Source organism: Petaurus breviceps, unplaced genomic scaffold (assembly GCF_028583685.1).
Source record: "Petaurus breviceps papuanus isolate PSGF00001 unplaced genomic scaffold, PetGlider_PUasm1.0 90626, whole genome shotgun sequence".
NCBI lineage: Eukaryota > Metazoa > Chordata > Mammalia > Diprotodontia > Petauridae > Petaurus > Petaurus breviceps.
In genome coordinates, this window is record NW_027187290.1 from 2,626,766 (window position 1) to 2,640,406 (window position 13,641).

Sequence of the window (13,641 nt, forward strand, 5' to 3'; positions counted from 1 at the left end):
TCAAGCAGATACTATCGACTCCAAGCCCACCATATAATCCTTTACTAGAGTGTCCACATTCCTCCTTGTGACTATAATCCCTATTTGAGCCATGGGTCTTTTGGTGACATCACTTGAATGATGGGATATAGTCTTCCCAGAAAAGAAAAAAAATATAGAAATAACTACTTCCTTTCTAAACAAGCAAGAAGAGAGAAAGGAAGGAAGGAAAGAAGAAAGGGAGGGGGAAGGAGGAAGGAAGGGAGGGAGGAAAGAAATAAGGAAAGAGGAAAAGAAAGAATCAACCTCCCTCCATTAAATGGAGAAGTGATGTTCAACAGGTATGGAATGATTCATATGGTGACAGTCAATTAGTCTGGTTTTGTTTCGGTTTTTGAAACTGAACTGTTTTTTCTTTACTAACCTTTGTTAAAAGAGAAAGCTCATGAGATAACGAAAGATTGAGAGGTATATTCAAAACTGAAAATGATGTAAAGACAAAAAAATCAATAAAACTCAAAATAAGCCTTGGCGGTTTGCTTAGAATCTAATTCACACTGACCAAACCAGACCATTTTATCTTTCCCTTCTCTGGGTCTTCACCACCAAAAAGCTTTCATCAAGCACCCATTTTCATGTTATGACACAAAGAGAAGAGAGTGAGCCCCTCCCCTCTGGGAAGCTATGATTTTCTAACCGAGAAAGGGCATGATGATTCAGGAGAGCTCTGACCTTCATGTACAGACTAGGGAGGACCTGAAAGCTAAAAGCTCAATCTCAAACTTGAACAAACATTTATGTCTGGGACATTGGGTTCTCTCCTTAATAGATGAAGATGGGCCAAGCTCCCAATTTAGGAACCAGAGAAACTGGTGTCACAGAAAATGGGCAAGATTCTTATGGATTCTGGTTCTACCATCAACCAATCTTGGGGTTCGAGGTTTGTTTGTTTTTAAAGGACCCATCATGAATACTTTTATGAAATGAATAGTCACTAATGGTTATTTTGTGTAAATGTGTGCTCATGCACAGTAATTTGGTTGAAACAAAGTACCACCTGTATAGAGAGGAAAAAATCCTAGTAGATTAAAGTCACCTAGTCCAACTCCCTTATTGTACTGATGGGATAATGAGAGCCAGAGAGGGGAGTTATTTGCTCACTAACAGAATGAATTCTGTTACTTTATTAGGTCCTGAGGGAATGCAGGGAGGGAGTGTTGTAAAAGAATATGGTTTGAAAAGTTGAGAAAATGGAGAGCAGACATGGGTGGGATAGCAGAGGGAAGAGCCTAGAGGTTATGAAATGGAGTGAAAGATCCTATAGTGGTTATGCTTAATGATAGAATATTAGAGTTAGGGGGGCAGCTAGGTGGTACAGTGAGTAGAGCACTGGAGTCAGGAGGACCCTATTTCAAATTCAGCCTCAGACACTTAACACAAAAACTAGCCCTGTGACCTTGGGCAAGTCACTTAACCCCAACTGTCCTCCAAAAAAAAGCAAAAAATAAAAAGAATATTAGAGTTAGAATTCAGAGACTCTTTAGATTGACCCTCCTCTACCCCCAATATAAACTTATATGCATTTTACAGAGAGGGAAACTGAGGCCTGGAAAGAGAAAGTGGCTTTCAAGACCATATAGGAGGTAAGTGACAAAAATAACACTTGAACCCCAACGTTTTGCCTTCAAATTCATTGTTCTTTTCTCTTTCTACTGAGTACATGGCTTATTTCCTCTAAGCCTGAAACAACTATAAAGTTTTATTTTTTTCCCTCATGTGGGCTTTAAAAATTATCAATTAATCAATTTATTGAATACTATTCCAACTTTCAAATTAAGTAGATTGTATGATCTAATCTTGTTCTAATTAAATATATTAAATTGATTTTTCAAAAGGGCCCTGCCTAGCTTGTCACATTTCTGCTGCCATGTAATAGATTTTTAATGCATAAAGCACTTAGCATTTTGAATAGAATAACAAAGAATACTAATAATAACAAGAGGGGTGGCTAGGTGACGCAGTGAATAGAGCACCAGTGCTGGAGTCAGGAGGACCTGAGTTCAAATTCGGCCTCACACACTTAACACAAAAACTAGCCGTGTGACCTTGGGCAAGTCACTTAACCCCAATTGCCCTCAATAATAATAATAATAATAATAATAATAACAAGAGTTCCCATTTCCAAAGCACTTTGTGAAGTACAAAATGCTTTCATCACAACAATCCTGAGGGGGAACTAGTATGAAGAAGATGACCCTCATGGACCTTTGGAATTCACAAACTATTTTAAACACAAATGTGACATTTATATAATAATGCCTTGAGGTTTGAAAGGTGACCTGTATGGGCCATCCTGAGGGTCAAACTCAGAATTGCCCTTCTTGGTTCTGATCACTGCTCCCGGTCATGTGGTGACCTAGTACCAAGACATAGGGCTTTAGTTTGAGGAGGCAAATACTGAATGAATCTTTGGTCTTCTCCCTGTCTAGTGAGAGAAAAAGGGGTGAGACAGGCAAGGGAGAAGGGTGTTTTTCAGTTAAAAGGAGAGAGAGCCTCTAGCATGGTCTTTTTGCTTCAATTTATGCAGCAAGCAGTATGCTCTCTGTCTAGACTTCTTGCGGTGGGAGAGGAGAGGAGAGGAGAGGAGAACAGGGATAACCTCTTCTTTGCTATTGCTCTCACACAGAGCATGACAAACTTAGGGGAGCTTGCTTGTACCTGAAGCCATGACTGCGTTTTCCCCTTTATATTTCCTTTCCTGAGGAGGCAATCCAGCATCAATTTTAAGTTGATTATATGCAGGGTTGGAGATAGTCTTGTGAGTTTGAGAGGGTCAGAAATCCTAGGTCCATTGAGTAAAACTACCTGGCTACAAGAAATATTTCTTCATCACCGAAGATCACCAACAAGAAGAGGACAGACCCAAGTTCGGCGTGTTTTACCAGCAAGTACACACCAAGAATTGTTTAGACAGTGCAGAGCCAAGGTTAAGTGTAAAATGCCCAGTCAACAAAATGCCTTTGTGTTCTCATGAAGTTTAAGTATTTGCTTCGAAAAAGACTATATCAGTAATAAATTGTTACTAAATCCTGTTGTAAATTGTTCTCTTACTGCATACTTTGAGTCTTTTATGTTTATTGTGTTGAAAATGTATCTTATTATTGTGTCTCTACCATACCAATTAGTAAGTAGGTATATAAGTAAGTAATCAGTGTAAAGTAACAGTAAATAGAAATTTAGAGTATAAATGGGAAAAGAGAAGCCACTTGCAAAAACTGCCCTGAATTAAGGTCACATCCAGAGACTATGTACTAAATTAAGAGAAGCCAGTTAGACCCCCAATAAAATGACCTCTCTGTCCCCATAATGATCTCTCAGTTTGTAAGATGCAGATAAGCCCTAGACATGTGCAGTAACACCAATGAACCATTATGCTAATAATGGGATATGCTAATAAGGGATCCCCTAAACTGGCACTGATAAACTTGAGACATTACTAATATGTTAATTATCAAACCCCAAGGTGTTCTGGGTAAGAAACCATCCCTTACCACCAGAACCCTATAAGAATGGGACCCAAAACCCTGCATCTCCTCCTGCTACAAGTCCATGCTGCCTAAGGGCATCCCCAGCTACAGAAATGACAGTCTCTCTCTTCCCCCCTGCCTTTCTTCCCACTCTGCCTCCTTCTACTACCCCATTTCCTGAAGGGACCATGCACCTCAGTACCCTTTGTACATTATTAAATTTCGATTGATTGATGACTCCTCAATTGCTGTCTGTGTGACCCTTCCCAGTAAATATCCAAAGAACCAGTCCTACCCACCCTAACCCAAACATGGACCCCTTTGTGGCCATAAATCAAGGGCTCCAAGCTGGCACTATTTGTTAGCAGCCGCATATAGTGTGGACAAACTTAGGTCTGTGAATCCATTGGTAGAAAGCTAGGCTAGACAAGGAACCCTGTACCCCACCTCAAGTCAGGATCTCCCCTCACATTTGTGTTCTAATAGAACACTTATTATTACTTTTGTGTGGAGGAATAAATACTGGCTCGTAAGCGATTCATAGTCTGCAATGAGTATCTCTTTTACTCCCCCTTTTGGAGAAAACCCTTCTTGTGAGCCAGAATCTAAGCTACAAGGAATCCTCCCCCACTCCATTCTGGGGGAGGGTTTAACAAGCACAAGACTGAGAAAGGGGAGCCAAACTCTTCTCATTAGGACCCAGATAAGGGACTGGTTTAATATTCCAGTCCTTGTCGATCCAATAGTGTTTCATTTAATGTAAATGCAGACTATCTGATGTGAACCTTGAAACAGCTTTGCGGTGGTTTTTGTTGTTGTTGAGTCATTCTAGTCAGTTCAGACTCTTTGTGACCCCAGGTGCTGTCATTATCCCATTTTAGAGAAGAGGCAACTTGAGACAGAGGTTCACACAGCCAGTAAGTGTCTGAGGCAGGATTTGAACCCAGGTCTTTCTGTCCTGATAAATAAATAATGATATTAAAAATCAAATTAAGGGAAAGTTGCTTAATCCCTCTAGGCCTTAGTTTCCTCTTGTGTAAAATGAGGAGAAGCTTCTGAGGTCCCTTCTAGACTTTAGCCTATGATCCTATCACAAACAGTATCTAGCATCTCCTCCCAATGCTACCCTATGGGGGTGGGGGTAGGGCATAAATCAGAAATCTCTTCCCCCCCAGAGTGGAGAAAGCGCTTCCACAAGACTTGCTGGTTGCGCCTGAACCATGAGGCCAAAGTCCTGTCCATTTCTTATTCTTGGTTCCTAAAATGGTCATCATCCCCATGCCACATTGCCTCATAGCTTGTGAAAAATGTAGTCCAAGGACATTATGTTCATTCTACAAACAAAAAATTTAAGGCCCATAACTAAGGGTGGGGTGGGGGTGCCTGACTTGCCTGAAGTCCCATGGGTAGTAAGAGGCAGGTCAGAATGGTATAAAGGAAAAGGACATGGTTTCTAATCCCACCTCCGATACCATATTACTTTGGGCAAGACATGCCTTTCTGAGACTCAGTTTACCCAACTATATATAAAAGAATAAGTTGAACTAAATACTCCCTAAATCTATGATCCCATAACTCCTAGTGGAGCAAGCTTTCTAGGGCACCAGCCCGGCTTCCACCTTTGAATACTAAAAACATCCTGTTTAAACAAGCCATTTACAAATTTACCTGGCTCTCTGGCAGCCATGAAAAGTAGCAGTTAAACACTTAAAGAGGTACAACTTTATCTATTTCCATCTTACAAATTGATTAATTAGCTCTTAAGCCTCTGAGTTGGTGAAACAACAAATAGCTATTTCATCGCTAATAAGTAACGTCATTCACAGTCACAAAGCAAAGCCATAACCAATTGGAATTCAGCCATTTCTGAATGCACAAAGTGGTTTCAGGTTTGGGATAGATCCAGTCTGTCAGAGGAACACTGCTTATAACCCACTTCAGAAAGGGGCACAGAGCATGAGCCAACCTCTGAATGTGGCCTCCTGACCTGTGCCCCACTTACTGCCACCCACTATTCCCTAGTGACTAAAATAAAGTTCAAACTCCTTTGCTTAGCATTCAGGGAATTCTACAATATGACACAGCCTTATCTTTCCAGCCCCATTTCCTTCTATTTCCCTCTGAACCCACAATGCTCCAGACAAACTGGTTACTCTCTACCCCTTAAATGTCCTCTGTGTCTCCCATCTCTGTGCCTCTGCTCATACCACTTGCTATACAATCACTAGACTCCTTTTTTCTCTTGGCCTTTTGAATTCTTACCCATCTGTTTAAAGCTCAATTCAAATGCTACCTCTTCCATGAAGCCTACCCTGATCCACTTTTGACATGATGGCACTCATGTTCCATACCAAGGATACAAAAAGGGCAAGGCACAGTTCAAAGAAACTGTCCTTGAGTCAATCAGTATTTACGCAGGATGATTACACAGTTCAGTGATCCAATAAGTGGTAGGAAATTGGTCATTTCCACCGAATCTTAAGAATTTTGCCTTTCACTCCTTATCTACAACAAAAAAAGTCTTTGAAAACTCTTCTTGCTAGAAGACTAGCTGTTGGTGTGTCATGTGACAACTTTAAACCTTATTTTAATTGTTCAATTTATCAAAGTAAGTACTAGCTGTCTTCCCAAAGGATGCCAGATGCTCCATCATTATACCTTTTTTTAAGTTTGGCCACTTTCTGAGCCAGGGGGGACAACTCTGCCAATGCATCTGAGGTTAGAGAGCCCAATACTCCTAATTAGAATCAGATGCTTCTGAAAGTCAAATTGCACCTGGCTTTAATGAGATGTTGTAGGTAAATACCCTCATTTGACAGAAAGGGAAACTGAGGCTCGAGAAAGGCAATGGCTCGCCCCGAGTTAAGCAGCAAGATATTGACAGAGCCATTGAGGACCCAGGTTTCTAAAAGGGGTTCAGTGGTATTTCTAGGAAACCACACTCCCTCTCCCTCCAAATCCCCCCTTTCAACATTAGCAAATTGGTTTGGCAATACTGATTACATAATTTTGAAGCTATGCACTCACTTTAAAAAAAAAACAAACCAGGATTAGAAAGTTTCAACATCTTCTCTACGGAGTTAGTCCCACATTTCAGTTCCTTGGTACTGAAGGCCAAAGAGAGGGTACCATTGGCACGCACACTTCAAGAGCTATCAACATCTATTTTGATTTGGGAGAAGGAGGAAGCAGCAAAACCTTCTAGGAATCTAGGAATCATAGTGCCTCTGCCCCTGGCCTGCTGCTGACACCAGCCACACCTGACTGGGCTGCAAAAACCCAGGCCTGGGAGTGACTAGAAAAGAGGACAGAGAGGAAGCAAACTTTGCCCCATGTCCAAATCTGTCTGAGCGTTTCCCACTTTCTATTGCTACTACCCACTAGTCTTTGCCCTTTTCCCCCGCCCCAACCCCTCCCACCCTGATTAAGCAGATCACCTGAAATCTGATCACCATTAAAAGTGACTCAGGTTTGGATACTCTACACCTTCTCAATTCACTCTCAGCCTGCTCTCTGCTCTGATTGGAGGATTAGAGGGCTGAGCATGAAGGTCCTCCCAAAGCCTAAAGGGCTCCCAGTGCCCTGGTAATTCCATTATGCACCAGCTTCTCGGATTATTTTTCACTCTAAGGAACAACCCCTAGTCCCACCCCCTCATGTTCTCTGCCCTAATCCAACCTTTCCCCCTCCCCCCACTTTTCAGCCTCCTTTTTCTGACTCCTCCTGTTAGATTGTAAACTCATTGAGGGCAGGGCTTGTTTTTGCCTTTCTTTGCATCCCGGGTACTTAGCACAGTGGCTGCCCTCCCCCCTTTTTTGTCCATTAGTTATGTCCTGTGACCCGCTTTGGGATTTTCTTGACAAAGATACTGGAATGGTTTGCCATTTCCTTCTCCAGCTCATTTTGCTGTTGTGGAACTGAAGCAAATGGGGTTAAGTGACTTGCCCAGGGTCACACAGCTAATAAGTTTCTCAGGCTGGATTTGAACTCGATTATTCCTGATTTCAGGCCCAGCATTCTACCCACTGTACCACCTGGCTGCCCTTGGTGTTCAATAAATGTTAATTGTTGTTGACACTGACGAGTGGTCACTGAGCCTCAGCTTGGAGATGGGCAAGGAGGGGGAGCCCACTAGCTACCACCAAACAATCCACTACACTTGAGGACAGATCTCAATGTCAGGAGTTTAATTTTTTTTCTGACATCCAACTTAGAACTCTCCTCTTTGTAGCTTCTACCCATTGTCCCTGTTCCTGCTCTCTTGTTCCAAACCAAAAAAAAAGCAAAGCCTTCTAACTCAAGACAACCCTTTGGACATGCTTCAGGGAAAATTCACACTAAAATCCAAACTAAAATATTCTTCAGTATTAAAATCCAATCATATCAAATGTTAAGTAATTTGTAATAACCAGGTGGGTTGCACCTGGGCCACATGATGGGCTTTCACCAAGGGTATCTAGGTGGTATCTTACCAGTTCTTGACTTTTCTTAGGTGGCAATACTCTCTAAGTCAAGTTTGCTCAGTCCCTTCCAGTGAAGAAGTCATTCTCCTTGACAAAGAAAAAACAGAAGCAAAATCCAAGTGAAGCAGCTGGATCTTCTCTATATTGTCAGTTATCATCTTTCCCTCCAGCAAAAGCAAATGTCTTCCAGCTTCTTTTCCTCCTAATGTAACTTTCCAAGTCCTTTTAGTTGACCTCATAGACCTAGTCTCAGGTCACTTTGAGTGTTAGCATTCCTGATATTATTTTTATAAAAGCATACCATATCCTTCTATTCATTTTCTATTAAGTGGCCTTACTTCCGTTTTCTGTATACTTGTTTGAAAAGTCTAAGCAAACCAATAAACTCTCTGTTCATCCTTATCTGGTTCTTTAGACAAATTCCATTTTCCCCCTTCTCAATAATGTTATTTGTGTCTGTTGTATGTGTATGCTTTGTGTCTACAGAATTTCATTCTTCAGCATCTCCCATCCCTCCTGGGCTGACTTCCCTCATAAAAATCTAATCCATGGGAACATACTTATCCTTTCTCTAAACCCTTTGATACCTACTTTCTCCAGATCAAGGGAATGTGTCAGACCATGCCCAGATTTCCTCTCCTTCAAAATCTGACTTTTTGTTAGGACTATTTGCTACCTAAACTTTGGGCATTTGTGTATAGAAACTGGAGACCTTAGATTTTGCTGCTGGTTTGTTTCCTGAATTTGTTCTTCTTTCATTGTACATATTCTCCATAGGACCTAATTTGGGAGATAAGCATAGGCAATGTCTTCTCCCTCTCCCATACTTTTTTAGTTTAAAGCCCTTTTGATTAGATTTGCAAGAAACTCAACAAATATTTACCACTTTTTATTAGGTATATTCCATCTCTGGCCAAGAATCTGTCATTTCTACATTTGAAGCCATGGACCAAGGCCAAATCCCATTCTCAGACACCACTTTCTTAGCCAGCTGTCTATTTTCCAAATTAATTGTTTTCTTCTGAATCTTTTGTCTTCAACTGGTAACTGGGAGGCAAACACCCAATGCTCTTTAGTTATTTCCCTAAGACTTGATAATTATTGATGAGACTTTTTAGATTCCTTCTGGCAATATTATTTGGGTCCATGTTATCCATTTTCCTAAGTCTGGGGAACTTCTCTTTTACATCTTGGCTCCATGCCCTAGGAAGACAGCAAGCCTCTCTGTTGTCATCTGGTTGACAGAAATTAGGTATAGCACAATATCTCATAGCATATAATGACATAAGCTGCCAATGGACACACAATATAGGCAAAAGGGTAAATGACACCATTAATGAATTAGAGAGAGGAGCAGGGAAAAAAATAATTTTCACATCTACGGACAGGGAAAGAGTTCACAATCAAGCAAGGGATAGAGAGGATCCATGAGGATAAAGTGGGTGATTTTAACTACACAAAATTTACAAGATTTTGCATACACAAAATCAAATTCGGTTAAAATTAGAAAGGAAATAGTTAACCAGAAGGAAAATCTTTATATTATGTTTTCTCTGACAAAGGTATCATTTTTAAGGTATGTAAGAAAGTGATTCAAAATTTTTGAAACAGAGCTATTTTTCCAATAGATTAATAGTCAAAGCATATGAAAAGGCAAGGGAATAAATAAGTACAGGCTATCAACAACTAGATGAAAAAAATGTTCTAAGTCACTAATAGAGAAATGCAAATTAAAGCAACTCTGAAGTTCTACCTCATCTCCATAAGACCAGTAAAAATGACCAAAAGAAAACTGGTGAATATTGCAGATGATTAGGGAAGACAGGCATATTGATGTACTGTTGGCAGAGCTATGAATTGGTCCAGCCATTTGGGAAAACAGTAAGGAACTATATCTAAAATGTGATTACACTGTGCACACCCCTTTGGCCTAGTGATATCACTGCAAGACCTATGCCCTAGAAATATCAAAGGAAGAGAAAGATGGTCCATATGAGCAAAATACGTATAGCAAGTCCTCTGGTTGTAGAGAAGAATTAAGAGGATGCCTAGCATCTGAAAAATGACTAGAAATAATCGAATGGACAATTTCCAAGAAAAATTGGGAAGATCTGCGTGAACAACACAAGATAAAATGGATGATTTTGATTATATAACATTTAAAAGATTTTGCATAGTTTTTTACTAATGTAGTAGAAAATAGAAAGTAAATGGGTAGTTGAGAAAAATTCTTCCCAATAAGTTTTTCTTAAAGGTTGCATTTCCAAGCTATATAAAAACTAATTTGAATGTGTAAAGTAAAGAGCTATTTAACCGATAGATGTTCAAAGGACAAAATGAGATGGTTTTCAAAAGAAGAAATCCAAGCTATCAAGAATCATATGAAAAAAATGCTCTAAATTCTAATTAGATGCTATTGTATAGAAAAACAACTCTGCAAAACTTTGGAACTCTGATCAGTGCAATGATAAACCAAACCAAAAGAATGAAGATGAAGCATGCTACTCATTTCCTGACATAGAGCTGGTGGGCTTAAAATGCAAAAAGGGATATTTATTTTTGGACCTGGTTAATGTGGATTTTTTTTTTTTTGCTAGACTATGCAGGTATGCATTGAGGAAATTTTTTAAAATTTGCTCAATGGGGAGGGGAGTAGGTAGAATGGCAGATTAATTAAAAAAAACTTGTTATCTGAAAAATATTTTAAAACTACATGTGCATTGGTATGATAATATAAATGATTAATAATAATAGCTAATGTTTATGTAACGCTTACCATGGGTCAGGTTCCATGCTAATCGCTTTACAATTATTATCCTTACAGTTGATTCTCACAATTACCCTAGAAGGTAGTTGTGGTTATTACCTCCATTTTACAGATGAGGAAACTGACATTAAATGGCTTGCTTGGAGTTACACAGCTCGGAAGCATCTGAAGGTTGGATATTAACTCAGGTCTTCCTAAATCCAGGGCTGGTTTTTATCTACTGAACCACCTAACTGCCCTAAATAGAGACCCACCTAAGTGGCAACAAAAGATAGATCAAATATAATGGGCCATGTTGATACCACGTTTAGGTTTAAAAAACAAACACCAAACTTATATAAAGTGAAATAAGCAAAAATAGACAAATGATTTATACAATAACACTAGCATTATAAAGAGAAAAGCAATTTTGAAAAAGTCAAGAACCCTGATCAATAGATCAATAGAAGGATATTATTGTGCTTCAGTAAATGATGAAATGGACAACTTCAGAGAAAAGTGTGGGAAGGCCTCTATGAACAGAGGTAGAACAAAGTAAGCAGAACCAAGATAATTTAAATGATGATGTTATTGTATAGAAAAAGTACTCTGGAAAACTTTGGAACTCTGATCAGTGCAATGATAAACCAAACCAAAAGAAAGAAGATGAAACATGCTACTCATTTCCTGATATAGAGCTGGTGGGCTTAAAATGCAAAAAGGAAGTATGGTCAACCATACTTCCGGGGGCTCAAGAGGAAGCAGGCTACACCTCTAGAAAGAGAGGTGAGGGACTCCATGCAGAATGAGCTATACAGGTTTGGACATGGCCAACGGTAGAAGTGGTATTGCTTGGCTACGAATACTTGTTTTCTGTTATTGATATTGTTGATGTTGTTCAATTGAGTGAGGGGGAGGAGAAGAGTGGGAGGGAAAATCAATACCTAAATATAAAAATAAAAAATAATTTAAAAAAGAAAACATAAAAAAACACTTAAACAGCAGCCCCAGAACCTCCTGATGAGTAATTACCAACTCCTTCTACTCTTCCCTTTTTAACTCTGTCCCTTACTGGTCCATGCTCTCTCTCTTATTAGATGGCATCTCTGGTTCTATTATATTAGGCTCTGTGAAATCAGTGACTCCTCACTTCCCAGAGCACCTAGCTCCCTCTTCTTCAGGAAGGGCCTCAAACCAGGTTTGAAGCTTTGATGAAAAGCTGCCTTTTCTTTTCTAACACTTTTCTCTCCAACATCCTAACAAGGGACAGCCTTCCCTTCCTCTGCCTCAAATTCCTTTTCATCTCTTAGAAGTGCCACTTCCCCTTCCCTTCCCCTTCCCTTCAGGAACGCATCGTTCTCTCTCCAAACACAGAATATGAACGGCTGTTCATCCTCTTTACCTCTATGATTATCTTCTCCTCCAGGAGGGAGATCAGCCTTCACTGGAACATTGATAATGGTCCCTGGGCTGGGTAGACATACAAATGTCCAGCACTCACTGTAAGGCACTGTACATCTTCTCTACTCCCTATACTGGTGGGGATTTTCATCCTCCTTTTTTGCAGACTTGTGTATTTTTACACCTCAACCCTAAGCACCTGGTTAAAAATTTTACAGCCAATTATCACCTCTTAATTACTTGAGAACTCCTCTCAACTTATTTTCCTGATCTTGACAACTTCACTCCCACACCCATCTCCCCTTCAGCCTTGCACCACCCTTTCATCTATTTCACCAGTTTGCCCTGCCCATCAATCTCCTTGATCAATTTGCTTACTCTGGAATTGTTCCACTTACCTTTTCTTATCTTGCCCTGACTTGCCCAATACCTTTCCCTTTTCTTTCTCAAATCTTGGTTCTAGTTGAGTTGTAGAGTCCTTCTTGGTCTTCCTTAGTCCTTGTATATCCTTATTTGTCTTTGGGCCTAGTTTATTCTCCCCCACATTTTATTTAATTCCTACCAAATTTCATCACTGTTCCTTTTCCCCAACTTAACTTCCAACCTCCCTCACTAGTCTAAATCCTTCCCATTCATCTTCCTGAGTTCCTTCTCCTCTTTATTCAGTCCAAGTCTTTTTCTTCTCCTGTTCCTTCTCCCATAGAAACCAGAAGGAGAATGTATACCTGTTTTAGGGAGAAGGAAACTGAGGCCTGAAGAGGTTAGGTGATTTAGGCTCATTTTCAAAAGAACTGGCATTGGAGCCCAGGACTCCAAACTCCAAATTCATATCTTCCCACTATACTACAGATGCCTGGTGATTTTTTTTAAGCAAAGAAACTCATTTATCCGAATCATAGAAAAACAGAAATCAGCACAAGACATTTCAGTAGACTTTTAGGTCAGAATCAAAATTGAAGGAGAGTGAGGATACCAAAGGTTGGAACTGGATACAGTAGGTATAAGCCATGTGTTGACTAATTATAATGACCTATCTTGGCCCCCAGAAGAGGAAGCACCTCCTTCTGTTTGGTAAATTTGCAGTCTGTTACAAGTACCAAATGTTGTATACAATGCCAGTCACAACCACTGGGTCAAGTGATTTTTGCCTAACTGGTTTTCTTTGATGCAAGAGAGGGCTCATGTTGTGTTTTCTTGTTGAGGGGGGGGAGGAATAACAACCAGAAATGACTGTGATTTAGAAACAGATAAGTTGAATAAAAAAACTTATTTTCAAAAGATAGTAATATTCCATTGATGTTTATGAGCAAAGGGAAAAGATCAAAAAAACAGAAGACATTGAAGATGCTGAACACAGAGAAGATAGTATGAAATTCTCACATCACCAAAGGCAGACATTTCAAATTGAATGTCCCAGAGACATCTCAAACTCAATGTAGACAAAACTCAACTCATCTTTTCCCTTAAAAAGAGGCAGGACTTTGCACCCAAGTCTTCTTGCTGTCAAGATGGTAGGCAATATGAC

The 13,641-nt window shown here is 39.9% G+C and overlaps 1 pseudogene; it reads right to left on the reverse strand.

Annotated features, from left to right (window-relative positions):
* LOC138143068 (ragulator complex protein LAMTOR1 pseudogene) overlaps positions 1-12,413 on the reverse strand; it is a 151,153-nt pseudogene extending 138,740 nt beyond the window's left edge.
* Positions 12,414-13,641: the final 1,228 nt, after the last annotated feature.